At 39.0% G+C, this 14,049-nt stretch overlaps 1 long non-coding RNA gene across 1 annotated transcript in view; it reads right to left on the bottom strand.

Moving 5' to 3' along the window:
* Positions 1-6,782: 6,782 nt before the first annotated feature.
* Positions 6,783-14,049, bottom strand: part of LOC144992494 (uncharacterized) — a 40,120-nt gene continuing 32,853 nt past the window's right edge. The window contains exons 2-3 of the long non-coding RNA XR_013656481.1: positions 8,390-8,443; positions 6,783-6,916 (exon numbers count right to left, since the gene is read on the bottom strand). This is a non-coding gene — a long non-coding RNA (uncharacterized LOC144992494). The remainder of the gene's footprint in view (positions 6,917-8,389; positions 8,444-14,049) is intronic.

A 14,049-nucleotide genomic window follows, 5' to 3' on the forward strand; every position in this document is an offset into this window, starting at 1 on the left:
TTGAACAGGGAGAAGGCCAAGCACAACAGTGTGTGTGTATCTACGGCGATACACCAAAACCATCACAGAGAGGCAAAAGGAACTGTTGTTTCTTGATGGCCAGGTTGAAAACATTCAGCAAATAAATCTTGCCGGCATATAATCCTGTTAGGGACAGTGATGGTGCGCGTGTGTGTCGTGTGTGACTCAGGGCTTCTGGGTTCACTGTTGAGCAAGGGGTGACAGCTAACCTCAGTGGAAATTTTACTGAGTCATTGTGTTCAGTGACTGCACCGAACACGCTGCTGCTGCTGCTGCTGCTGCTGGTGTAAGTGCAAGTGTACCTGTGTGACAAACAGGCATGCATGGAAACGGTCAAGAATCGCCACTAAAACAAACACGGAGGTTCTTTTAGGATTTGTACACAAGAAAATGTTGAAAAACTTTTGGAAAAAAATCCAATTCCTCTTTGCATTGTAGGAATAAGTGTGCCGTGCACTATTTGCTGAGTGGTTTCATTTTTAATGTAGCATTTACCAAGGTGCTGATTAAGGCTTTTTTGCAATAAGCAATAACTGCAAAATAACAATGTATGAGAAGACGGAAGCAGAGAATGTTGGGAAAGATTTACCCAATGATGGCGTTTAACCTTTTTCTAGGAGAAAATGAAGACAAAGTTCATCATGAGCTGGTAAAATGTACAACTGTTAAACTATGATTCAAATATACAAGGAGTATATTAATCTGTCATTCTTTTATATGCTAAAACGGACAACTGTTTCCGGTTTTAAGACAAAAGTAAGGATGTATTCAAGCTGGAAGGTTTGCATTAGGATTCGATGGTCGGTATTTCTTGGCAGTCACCTGAAAAGACCAAAAAACAGACCAAACAAGCAAACCCCGGTCCTGGTCCGTTCACTTCATGAACCAAAGAAATGAAGTGAAGTAAAAAAGGATAATAACTTGTTGTAAAATGTCTAACAGAGGGTAAGTATTTTCTAAACCCACTTTATCTACGTTGGGGGTCACAGGGGATGCTGGAGCCAGCGAAAATAATGAAATGTAAAGGTGAACAGTTTTCCAGTTCACTCTTTAACTCTTTAGTCATACACCCGCACAGACAAAGATGGATTTATTAGAAACAACAATTGACCTATGAAGCATGTCGTTGGACGATGAGGTAAAGCCATGGAAACACGCAAACTCCACACAGGAAGGTCCAAACTAGGATTTGAAATAGAGGTGTTTTCTGATGTGAAGTGAGAGTGCTAGCCACCACACCACCACGCAGCCTCAATCAAAAACAGTCAAACAAAAAAACAAACAGTCCTTTAAGGTAAATTTTAGTCTCAAATCTAAATGACAGGGTTTATAAAACATGTCATTTAGAAATGTTTAAAACCAAGATTCATGTTATGTATCAGGCAGCCACAAACTTGTTGAGGGGAAAGTCCCTTTTTTTTGCCTGTACTGTCTACAGTGCAGGGGTTGAGCTGTTGACCTCGACCAACAACACAGTCAAGAAGTGCAGGATTTCCTGAATCCCACCAGGTCAGCTTCACCTGAGGAAGCAGAGGCTTGGAACCCAGCCCAAGAGATCCTCAGTGACAAGACACCAGGGTTTGATGACCACCACCCTAAGTACCCCAAGCCTATAGATGTTGAGAGTCTGTCTTTGCCAAACCACAGTCTGGCACAGTGACTCTGGACTGGTAGACTAGGGGTGGTTGTCCCTCTTTTCAAGAAAGGGAACCAGACGATGTGTTTCTACTTTAGGTAATTACATTACTTAACCTCTCTGGTACAATCTACTCTAGAGGAGGGGAGAGTCCGGCCAATAATCAAACCTCTAGGACTTCCCTCACAGACTGGCTTTCTCTGTTGGACTGGACACATCTTGAGGTCTCCAAGGCAGAACTGGAAGAGGTGTCTTCAAAGTTTCATGCTCAGAGCACATATGACCATATACCAGATAAGAGGGAAAAGATTGATGTATTGGATTCTTTTTGAAAGGTGAATGAAAAAGTAAAGCGTAAGAGAGGTGGGATTATATAAATTTGCTTCCTCCCACTCAATCTTGTTTGACTTCCTTAGTATTTTTTGTTTTAATTGCTTAAAGTAAACCAATTCCAAATCAATCTCAGAAAGCTTTTTTTCACTTTGTTCTGCTCAAAATATTTTATTCCCTAATGTAATTTTTTTGGATAGCAATTTTTCACATTTTCGTAAGTTCAGTGATAATAAGTGCTCATTAAAAGTACATGTCTTGCTAAAAAATCAAGTGATTTGTAAAAGGAAAAGAAAAGGATCAAAAAGACTTTACTGTGAAAAAAAAGCTTCAGTTTGGTCAGCAGTTAAAACAATAAGGAAACACACAACTTCTTGCATGTCGTCATACTTGTTTTGTTTTTTTTAAGTATAAATTTATGTTCATTTGTTCAGTTGATAAGAGTTGCACTCATTTTTGGGGACACACCCTTCCCTGCTCTTGTTCAGTTAAATATAAATGGTGAAGTAATGTGAATAACTCTGCTCTGTGTGTACTTTCTGGTACGTTACAGTCTTTACGGACTAAATGACAGAGGGACATTTGAACTGTTCTCTTTTGAGTGCAGTGCAATGAAACTTGGAATAATGTTTGGAAAAAAATATGAAAATATATTCTGAGAAAAAAACTACAATATGGAATTACTGTTTGAGACAGGAAAAACATGTTGTGGTATGCGCACCAGCTGACATCGCATTATGATTTGGGGAATAGACTCCTGACATACTGCAGTGGATAAAGAATTGTTTGGGTGAATTTCTGAAGGGGATGAGTACAAATGAGTATTCTCTGTTGAGTTTGTCCCTCTGAACATGCTTATAAGGCATCTTTTGTCAACCGCAAAGACACACAGCACCTAAACGTACTTTTCTGTTCCTTTGAAGATCTGTATTGATTTGGCGATGTCATCCATCTAGTCATCTATCCTCTGACCCTTCTGAATCCCTTTCGTTGGCATGAGGCTGCTGGAGCCTATCCCAACTACTGTTGGGCAATTTGGCAATATTTGGTCACTCATTTTAGGCATTTATCAAAGTACAGAGGAATCTAAAACCAACATTTAACTACACAGCCAGATATGATTAACTGTATAGCTAAATGTCTTCTGGCAAAAGCAAGTACAATAACCTCCACTTGTGCTTTTTCAAATCTGGCATCTTTATAAAGAACATTTTCACTTTAATTTTCTTCTGATTAAAGAAAAGCCAGAATCTGGTGCTTTTAAAAACAACTGTGTAAACAGTCCTAAAAATAGACCCTTGCAGCAAAAAATCTCTGACAATCTTGTTTTAAGCTGGAAACAATTTAGAAGCCTTGGGTGAGTAAAATAATCACGTAACACAGGCTTGATTAAGCCACTTAGGGGCTGATGAGAGCAAAATGGTTTGATACGTTTAAGTAGTTTGCGTTTTGCGGACGGACCAGTGGCCAAAGCCACTCTATTGATTTACATTATCGCTTATCTGCGCAAATATCGTGGTGGATATAATAACGCCTAGCAATATCTGAGCAGGTGGTGGAGACACACAGCGGGGGCTTAGTCGTGCACTTTGCTAGCGCTCACCGGCCCTTCTCTTCCCAAAACCCGGATTGGGAAAGCAATGCAAAAGAATCTTGTTTTCATCTTATCTACAGGAAATAGCATTAGCCAAAATTGTACTCTTGGGTTGGAGCTTGAAAGAGATGGCATGGCTGCAGCCATCATTAGCCCTGTCCCCCGACGTGTGGCCTGCCTCTGATCCAAAGCCAGAGCTGGGAGGGTGAGCAGAAGGTGGGCAGGAGAGGGCCGGCAGTCCTGGGTGGGCTCCTCCACTCGGGGCTCGCTAATGGGCTGGCCACCATCAACCTGGTATGTCGGTATGCAGGCCACCACTGCTTGAGCTGACGTCACAGAAGGTGGGGTCAAAGTTGTCGAAGCGCACAGTTTGGACACGAGTCCAACTGACTTCTTGAAGCTTTCTGACACTGACCATCCATTTTTCTATCTACACAGAGCTGCTTCTGCTCTGTCTGGGTTCCTCCTCCTCCTCCTCACAGGGGGAGCAGAATAGTTTCTGAACTCCTTCACAAGCCACAGTGCCCCCCAATGCTTCCAATGAGAATCAAGCCTTTTTTCCCAGCAGTTTCCACAACAGCAACTGTTTCCCATGCTCCTCTCTTCAAGGACTTATTTGGGGCAGTTTAGGCTATCAAACTTGTTATAAATTACGTTAAAAAAACACAAAAACTCTTTGATGTGAACATGAAAATAAATTCATTCAAGAAGCAAAACTTCATCTTGTAAACTGCTTTGTGTTAGTCTTTAAAAACATCCACCACTTCAAAATATAAGTGACTTTGCTGCCAAACAGTCTTTTGTAACAGTTCTGCAGGATGACATGATGCTTCCTGTACTTTCAGAAACAATGAGATAATTGAAGGCTGCCTTTAAAGCCTCTTTGTGAGCAGAGTGACGGAATGAATGGCTTTTCTAGCCCAAGGCAAACTCCAAATTTGTTGTTTAGGTTAACAGCTTTGCCAATTAGTGAAAAATATGACCTTAGCCCTGAATGATTTACCACTGAACCCTCCAGCAGGACCCCAGCTCTGCACCCACAACTGTCACGCCTTTGATGGAGCGGCTTAAAATCAAACTGTGGATAAAAATACATACAACTGGATAAAAGAAGGAATAGAGGAAATGTAAATTATTAATCTTTCATATTGTAGGAGGAGGAATGAGATCCGAACTTATCAGAGGAACACTAAGTATAGCACACAGACTTTGTCCTCATGTCCCTTGAGGGAAAAAGATGGAGGAAGTTATCAATTCTTCCACACACACTTCCTGCGAAGGGTTAAAGCTGCCTTTTTTTTCCTTTCGGGTGTTGATGGTTTTTTCCTGAAATGTCTAAAGAGGAGTTATTTCTGTGAGACTGGAGTCTTATCCAAAGCAGCACCACCATTGTCTTTTTAACCTCTACTATAGGTTGTGGTCTGATCTTTTCCTGTTAAATTATTCATCATAACCTTCATTGATGTCTCTAAATATAACTGGATGACATTGTAATAAAAAAAAACCCACAATGGCAGAACATTTGCTATAAAAGCCTTTGTATTTGTATGACTGATGATATGATGATGTGCAATCTAAGAGGTTTGGTCCTTTTGGGAATTTTTGGAATCGCTAATGTTCCCCCTTTGGTAATTCTACAGAACACAGACATGGTTCTGCATAAAACTGATATCAAATTGGCATCTATGACAACAATGTTGTTCATAATAGAGTTGTGCCTCTTCTATCACTGAAATACTTCACAAAGTGAAAGGATTGTTTCCACGTTAGAGTGAAGAGTGAAAAACAAGATGGTGAACGTTTTTTTTTTTTTTTCTAATGGAGGGTGGCGACCTGATCCTGCCTTATAAGCTATGTACACATCACCCTTGGCAACATGCGTTGAAGTGGGCACTTCTAATAAAAGGTCTATGTAAACATGTTTTGGGCTTCCATGTTTAAAAGTCTTGTATGTTTAGGCGTAGCTACGCAAGTTTCTAAAACTGTATTTGGGCATTATGCACAAGATACATGGCCACTGAACGCACATTAAACCAGCTCGCACTTTGACCAATCAGGGACTCAGATTTGGAAGTGACGCATGGGAAGTGCCTTTTTAATTCACAGAAGTGCCGACCTTTTTGAAAACCAATCATGGAAAATAAATTGATAATTGCCGTTTGTGCCTGGCTGTAATTGTATGAGCCCAAGATTTTCATAAAGCGGAATAGAGCTGTGAAAGAAAAAGCCTTGAGCGAAACTTACCAGATTTACACCAGTTTGACATTTTAAACTAAACTTCTTCTAACTGTAGGAGCGCACATGCTTTAGGAGACAGTAGAAATGATGAAGAAGCCCCTTCCTGCTTGTCCACCATGGGCTAAATGAGCGTTCAAGAATACGTGTTTAGCACGCTCTTGAACGCACGTTAAATGCCCTGTGTGTACATAGCTTTACAGTCCATGTGTCAATTATTTAAATGATTTCAATCTGTTTACGTGACCTTAGTGCTACTTCCAGTAGAAAAAAAACGTGATCTCAGAGCTCAGATTGTCTCATACTGGTTTTGTGAATAGAACAATGAAGTGACTGTTTTTATATGACCTCCACAGTAACCAGATCTCAATCATCTTGAGCATCTTTGGGATGTTGTTAAAAAAGGAAATTGGTCTTATGATCTACATTTTTGCAAACCTGCTCTCTCATGTGTCAGTAGAAATGATAAATTCTAACAAATTTTATAACATTTAGCTGAATTTATGTCTCAAATACAGGTTGAACCTCCTTTTCATCCTAATTGGATGTTTTAGAAGTACGTTTGAGCTCATCGTCAACTGCCCTATGTGTTAAATTCAATGTTGCCTTCTGTAGCCAGAATTTAAAATAGGAATTTCGTTAATATAAATCTTGCAAACGAAGTAAACTGCACATGTGCACTGATGTGTGCAAGGTTTGTTTCCTGCTCAGAGGCATAAAAATACTGTTGCAGCAAAATGCAAAACAAATAATACATTAATCAGTTTGTTATGATTCCTTTAAAAAATGATTACCAAGTTGCAGTTTGATGTGAAAACAAGTTCTATGGAAAGTTAAAGATGGATGTAATGTAAGCTGCACTAAAAATGGAATGCAATGGGATTCATGTCACAAAAAGATGGTTTATTAGCTGACAGAAAGAGACACTGAAAAGCCATTGATGTCACACATAGTGACAACTTAAAAAGACTTGAAAATGAGGGAAGCCAATGGGGTTTCTCATATCTGGAGTTAAATAAATGCAGAGAACCTTCCAAACCAGGGGTGTAATGCCTCCAGCACCATCTGGGTTGTGCTTTTGTGTAGATACGTTTTTGCCCCTGCAGAATCCCAAACAGATCGCAAAGATTTGCATGAACTACTTAAAGACCAAAGAAGACCAAGCAGGCAGAGTATAATGCTCCTTTCTCTCGAGTGACGGTTGACCTCAACCTCAGAAAACATTTATGGGGGTCTTAAAGAGCGAGCAAGCCAAGCATTCCTGACATCACAAAAACTCCTTAAGAACATTGTTAAACAGTTACAAGGATTTTGCATTAATGGTAAAGGTGATGCGGCGAATGCTGCTGGTTCTAAAGTGGCCGCAAAAAAAAGTAAATCTGTGCATGAAATTCATTCATCCCTTCTTTTGAAAACCTACATACTGGCAGATACAGGAAAGATAGGTTACAATGGCAGAGCAGCTGTCAGGGCTGGTCATGGCAGCAGCCATGGTAACCTGGAGAAAAAAGTGCACAGTCGACACAACAGGATGAGGAGGAGAGGAAGCCGGGGCAGAATCGGTGCATGTTGCATGTGTGCTTGCAGAAGTCTCCTCCTCACATGTCTGACATCAATGGGGCTCTTCGTTTGTTGTGCAGGTGGGGAGACTCTTTAGACAAACATTTACTGCAGCAAAACCTACAAGGACCTCACTGGAAACTCAAATCAATCCAAGATACCTCTCCAAGCCCAAGTAAACTGAAGCAATGACACTCAGTTGACAATATTCTCCACCCATAAAATCAATAACAGATACAAACATGACAGTGAATGATGATGCTTTTAGCAGAAATGCAAGTCATCGTGCACAAGATGATGGAAGCTGAAAAAACACCTCAGATAACATTTACAGGAATCCAAGCTTGGGGTTTTATAGTCAAAGGCATGAGCTGTATCACCTCATTGTGATACTGAAAATTGGAGAATCAAGGTCAATAATAGACTGTCTGCTTCACTGAAAGCTCCTTCAATTTCGGGGAGTATTCACCTGCTAAATGTCAAAGGAGTTCAATTTTATCCAGTGAAATCACAAAACACAGACATTTCAGTTAATTAGTTAGTATCAGCTAAACTGTAGGTAGTGTGATCGGTCTTACTAAGTTTCATTTCTAAAATTACCTCGTGCAAACAGTAAAGAGCAAAAATTTCCACTCCACCCTCATGTATGTTTTTCTTTTTTTTTAAGCAGAAACTACGACAAGACCAGAAATCTACCTGCAGTGTTATTCTACAGAAAAAAAGGGATTTGGCTAGACAGAACAAAACAAAAATCTAAGGAAGACTAGCTTCATGGTCTTTTCTGTCCCATCTATCACCTTTATTAGTCCCACACGCAGCTAACCACACAGGTATCACTCAGATGATGCTCACAACCTCAGGAGTCACAGAGACAACCTTTGCTTGGCCGTAATTCAGGTGACACGTTGATCAGAAATCATGTGAGTGAAAAGATAGAAAGCAGGTTCAGAGCTATAAGTCTGTTGATATAAAACAACCAGCATCTCCCAGTCAAAAAACAGAGTTTTTTTTACCTGATAACACTTGAAACAACCTCCGGAGCATTCTTCCCTGGCGTGATCCCAATCCTAAAACACAGTAAACAAAGTATTGGTTAGGGAGGATGCTGGAAATACTTCAAACCTGCAGTCAAACAGTACAGAACAGAGTATATTTGAACAAAAAGAGTAATTTTCAGCAAATATTACCAATAAGAAACAGGAGACAATTGTTTTATTACATTTAAAGTTTGTCAAATGTCTTTTGATGTCAGGCCATTCTCCTAATACTTTTGCAATCACAGCCTTTTCATTAGATTAGCCTTGGTAACATGCATTCGTTCAAGGGTTGACGACTACTGTAATCTGAGATCCTGCGGCGCAATTTGAGCGTTGGGGGCGGCGTGAGTTCAAATCTTCGACCTTTGGCAAGGTCATAGGTCATTGCATCTACCAATCAGGGACTCATCTTTGGACATGTCACGTGTTATGGGACACGATCAGCTTGTGCAATCAGCTACCTTAACACCGGGATGGTGACTGGTTGGCAGACACAGGGGAGCTGTTGTGGGACTGGTTCTCCCGAACTTTATTATATTTTTCTTATTTTCACCAAGACAATTTTAAATAAAATTCTTCTAGCGTTAGTCTTGTTTTTACTTTTCCCCTCTTGGATTAATGTTGGAGACTTAGTAGAAAAAAAGAAAAGAAAAATCTGAAGGCCACACCATCTTGCATAGGTGTTTACTACCACCTGTCTCCTGCAGCATGTAGCAAAACACATGCACAAACATTTTCCCCCTAAAGGCTCACAGAGCAGTCTACTACCTTGATGTTTTAGTGCGTATCCCACACAGGTTTGCCCATTTTTCGCCTCCGAAAAGCCCATATCTGCCTGTAAGGGCAGATGAGACTAAGACTATAGATAAGGAGAAAACTGACCTCACGTTGTACCTCTATTTTTCAAGTGAAGCTTTTTGTTTTAGGGCTTTTTGCGTGAATGCAGGCTCAAAAAGCGATGCAGGGAAGCCTTTCGGCCCTTTCACCTCAGCGTGTTACAGAGCCAGCTTCACTGCCAGAATGAGGACGGACGTGTTAGGAGTGAAGGAGCAACATTGCGGGGGAAAAAAAGAGAGCAGTGTGAAGTTGTCAAAAAAAAAATCAATACACTGGGAACATAAAGCAGGTGAAAAGCAGAGGTCTGACTGAGACCCATCATTCTTTAGAAGTCAGGAAATGGGATCAGATGAAAGATGAGTAAGACATGCAGTGCTTAAGATCCTGTATTGTCTGAGATGGCTTTTTAAATATCTTCCATTATCCAGGCTTGTCTTTGAAACTTGAGCTCCAGGCTCAGCACATCCCTCACAAACTTTTCAATAAACAAACGCAAGACCAGGAAACTTGATTCAGTGGAACAACTGCCTTGAATATTTGCTTTGCGTCCATCTAAACCTGTCGGATGACATGTGATAATATTTATTACAGTTGAAAACTGGCAGCTACTTCTTAGAGGTTCCTCTTTCATTTTAAAACTAGGTAATCTTGTTTGTACATTGTTTTTTCTTCTTCTTTTCCCTCCAGGTTCACGTCTGAGTGCTCGCTCAGTGTACTATGAGGCTTAAGGTCTGCATCGTGTCCTAAAAATGACAAGCGCCGCAGGGACAGGCCACACTGAGAGCATGCGAATGCCTGAGTTGAAGGGGAATCCCTCTCTGAACACTCATTAGTTCTTCAAACAACCTTTACATGGGCCTCTTCGCTGAAGGAGATAAAAACAGCAGCATTTTATCAAGGTATTAGAAAGTTGCTCTATTGTCTGTGGGGCTTTTGGTGTGTGCGTATTCGTTACACAATGTTAACAGTTCATCCAGGTGGGTGACAACAAAGAGACAACGGGTGCAGGTAGTATCCCAGACCTGCTCTGGCTCCCTAATCTCTGCATTCTGACGCGCTTTGATTTGCGAGTCAGTTCTAAGCCTGAGCAAACAGCAGATCCTGTCGCCACCCAGGAAAAGATTGAGAGTAACATTCAGTCAGCCCTTTGGTCTCCTTAGCATTTGTTCAAGGAGGCTCACCTATCTTTTCAACCCCTGGTTTTTCTGGAGAAAGGAAAAGCCCTTTGATTGGCAGACTCCAGTGTCGTTCTCGCTCCTCTTTGTGAATCGGTTTGTTTGGGGACCTGTGAAGAATTCATCCCCCATGACAACACAGATGTTCCTTCATAGAGGTCAGCATGACTTATTGATGCATGAAGACACACAGGACCATGTTGACAGAGATGTTTCAGATCATTTAACAATCAAGGTGGGATCAAGATGGTATAAAGACCGCAGAAGGAGAAAAGAAAAGTAGAAGAGGTAGAAAGTAAGAGTTGTATTCACTTAAGAGAACAAAGACACGGATTCCTGTCCTAATATACAAGCTGGGACCTTTTCCAATGAGTGTGTGAGACAGAGTGTAGGTGTGTGTGTGTGTGTGGGAGGGGGGGGGGGCATTATATCTGTGTAAACTGAATGTTTGGCAATTTTAAGGTCAGTGTCCCTGTAAACTTCATTCACTGTTTCAACAATGACATCATTTTTAATTATCATCGTTTTATATTTTCAAAGCGTTCCCAGTGGTTTTTAAGTATGATTATGCTGTTTCTTTGCCAAAATAAAAAAAACAAAAAAACAACTGGTGTTGTCTTCTATGACATAGTTTTTGGAAATTCAACTCTGAGTTGTGGGCGGGACATTTGGCACAAAGAAACTCCGCCCCCTTCTCCTTTCTGTTGCTGAGAACTCTCTGTAGACACTCTACCCCGCTAGCTCACACCCCCAAACTAACATTACAGCTCAGTCGAGGAAAACAGAGACGTACGTGGATCTATTCATCTGCGAGTGGATGCATCAGAGCGGAGTTTGAGAGTTTGTGGTCTGCCGATTGTAGTTTCTACGTCACTCCTGATTCATGGTTTGGAAAAAAGAAATACTCAGAATTTCTAAATAATTTTCTTTATAAATGCCATTCTCCGTCAGTAAAATGCCACAACAACTTGTTAAAAACACCCAAAACACTTTTAATCATAGCGGGTCTTTAAAAAAAAGCTGCAAGGGGATAAATAAGATAAACCGAGCAAAAAGTTTCATTAGAAGAGATTTGATTTCCAGGGAAGATCACTTCTGTCTCAGTGATAAAATTATGAAGAGCATGTATTAATAATTTGAAATCAATTTTAAATATCCATATGTTTAATTTGTGTAATTCATTTTACATATTTTCTGAAGTAATAAAAAGGAATTAAAAATCTTCTTAGGAGCCACTTGAGAGGCAAAAGAGTCTAATCTTTTTATTCTATTGATTCATTCGATTGTTTTTTTTTTTTTTGCTTCTCATTCCTCATATCGATGTTCATTGATGTGCCCATCCACCCACACACAAATATACATCTTTAATTTACAATGTTTGCTTTAAAATGGACAGATTTGCTGTAAATCTCCTTTTTTTAACCCTTTTGGAATTCTTTCATTAAAGTCCCTAAAGAGATTTTTATGTGGAACATTATTATTTGTGTCGTTTTGGTTACAGAAAAAAACATGTTGAAGGCTTTTCATGTAATCTCTGTAAATAAAATTCATCTCAGCGTTTGAAATTATTGATTACCCTGTAATGTTACGATTAAAGAAATATAACGTGTCTTCGTCAATCAATTAAGCAGCTTTTTGTGCAGCTTTTAGAGATTTTTTGTGCAGAGTTTGAGGTTCACAGGGCTTAGCAGGACTCCCAGAATCCCACACTACATTATAAAACAATATTTTGACAACACAAAGAAGGACAAGGTCAAAAACAGAAGGAACAGAGTACTGTTGTGGGTCATTTAAAGGTCAACGTTCGTTTAAGAAGGAACCAAGAAAATCTTGCAAACTAATATAACTGTTATGCAAAATAACATCATGGAGCTTCTCTGTGAAAGGAATGAAGAAATGTACGTTGAAGTCATCGTTATTACAGAGGTGTGGTTTCAGAAACTGAGATAAGCTGGTGACACAATCCTTTACTTTTGCTTACTAAAAATGAGATATAATAACGCATAAAACACGAGGCAATGATCCCGTTGAACTTAGCTTTACAGTCGTTTGAAAGGGGTCCCACTTGTCAATGTTTCCATGATTTTAAAATCAAACATGAATCCGTTTTTAACCGTCGTAAACCCCACTCACACTTTTGTTTACATATTTGTCACACAAACTGTATTGTACTGTATGAGTTCTTTTTTCATACTCATTACTGACCTGCCCACATCCAGAGGAAGAGGCAGAAAGCGTCTAAACAAAAAATAAGATACAAACTAAACTGTCTTTTCTCAATAAAACAAAAAACAAATCTGTGTTTGATTTAACTGAGGAAAAAAATTGTAACAAAGTGTTTAGCTCAAAAGAAATCAATTTTTCTTTATTAAGTATTAATTACAGAAAAATATATAGAGCAGCCAAGCCAATACAGAACACACCAACTATGATCATTAGAAGGAATTAGTTTCTCCTATTTCTATGTTTCGGAATTTATGGTATTATATAATCAATCAAAAAAGATCAGATAGAGTCGCTCACACCGACCTCCACACCCCAGCACTTAATAATAATAATGATAATAATAATAATAGATTATATTTATAATGCGCCTTTCATTAAATAAAACCTCAAAGTGCTACAACGAGATGTGAAAATAATAATAATAATAAAACATAAAAGAAATAAAAACTCATTAATTTTTTTCACATTATAATACAAAGCTATCTTAAAACTATAAAAACTATAAAAGTAACACTTAACGTGCACAAAATAAAACCATCAGCAATCATAGACTTAAAAAAAAAAAGAAATGTCTTAAAATGTCTTTAAAAAGTAAAAAGCACACCAAAGACTTGCAGAAACTCATTTTCCTCAGGATATTAAAATGTTGATCAAAAGCGTTATAGTCTCAGATTTTTGTAAGACGTAAAGAAATTTATTAACACATACTACTACTACTACTACTAATAATAATGTTTGTTTAAAATGGGACAGTGTAATTTAAAAAAAACACACAATTATACAAAGGTAAAAAAGCCTGAATAGGGCTGATTTTCATTTGCAAAAAGTAAAAAAAGCACACGTACCTATGATAATGATATATATACCATATCCAAAATGATGGAGATCTTCCAGTTTTATTTTAAATAGGCTAAGAAGAAAGAAAAAATGATGAGATGCTGAGATTCTCCAACCTAACCTGCACATTTGACAGAAAACACCTTCACTGTACAGAGATGACTATATTTCAGTAAACTGAAGAGTATGTCGCCATACATTTTTAGTGTAGTCTCATGTGGCCAAAGGAAACTGTTCCAGAAATACTTTGGTTCATCAAGAGGTAGTGCTTCTTCAGATAAATATCTGTACTGATTGTAAACATTGATGCTCATGAAATCTGAAATACATTTTTATGTCTTCCTTTAACTTTTCTGAGCATTGCACTGTTTACCTAAATGTCCTCTGGAAGAACACACATTCTTCCAGAAAAGTTTCTGGAAGAATTCAAAGTAGCAAACGCCGAATTTTCTACCTTAAATTAGAGCTACTCTTGCAGACGATTCATTGATAAAGCCCAATAGCTGCGTTTCCACTGACCATAAAATTGCACAGATTGGATTTGCAATAACAAATTTGCTT

Source organism: Oryzias latipes, chromosome 6, assembly GCF_053564925.1.
Source record: "Oryzias latipes strain Hd-rR chromosome 6, Olatipes_Hd-rR_3.1".
Classification (NCBI taxonomy): Eukaryota; Metazoa; Chordata; class Actinopteri; order Beloniformes; family Adrianichthyidae; genus Oryzias; species Oryzias latipes.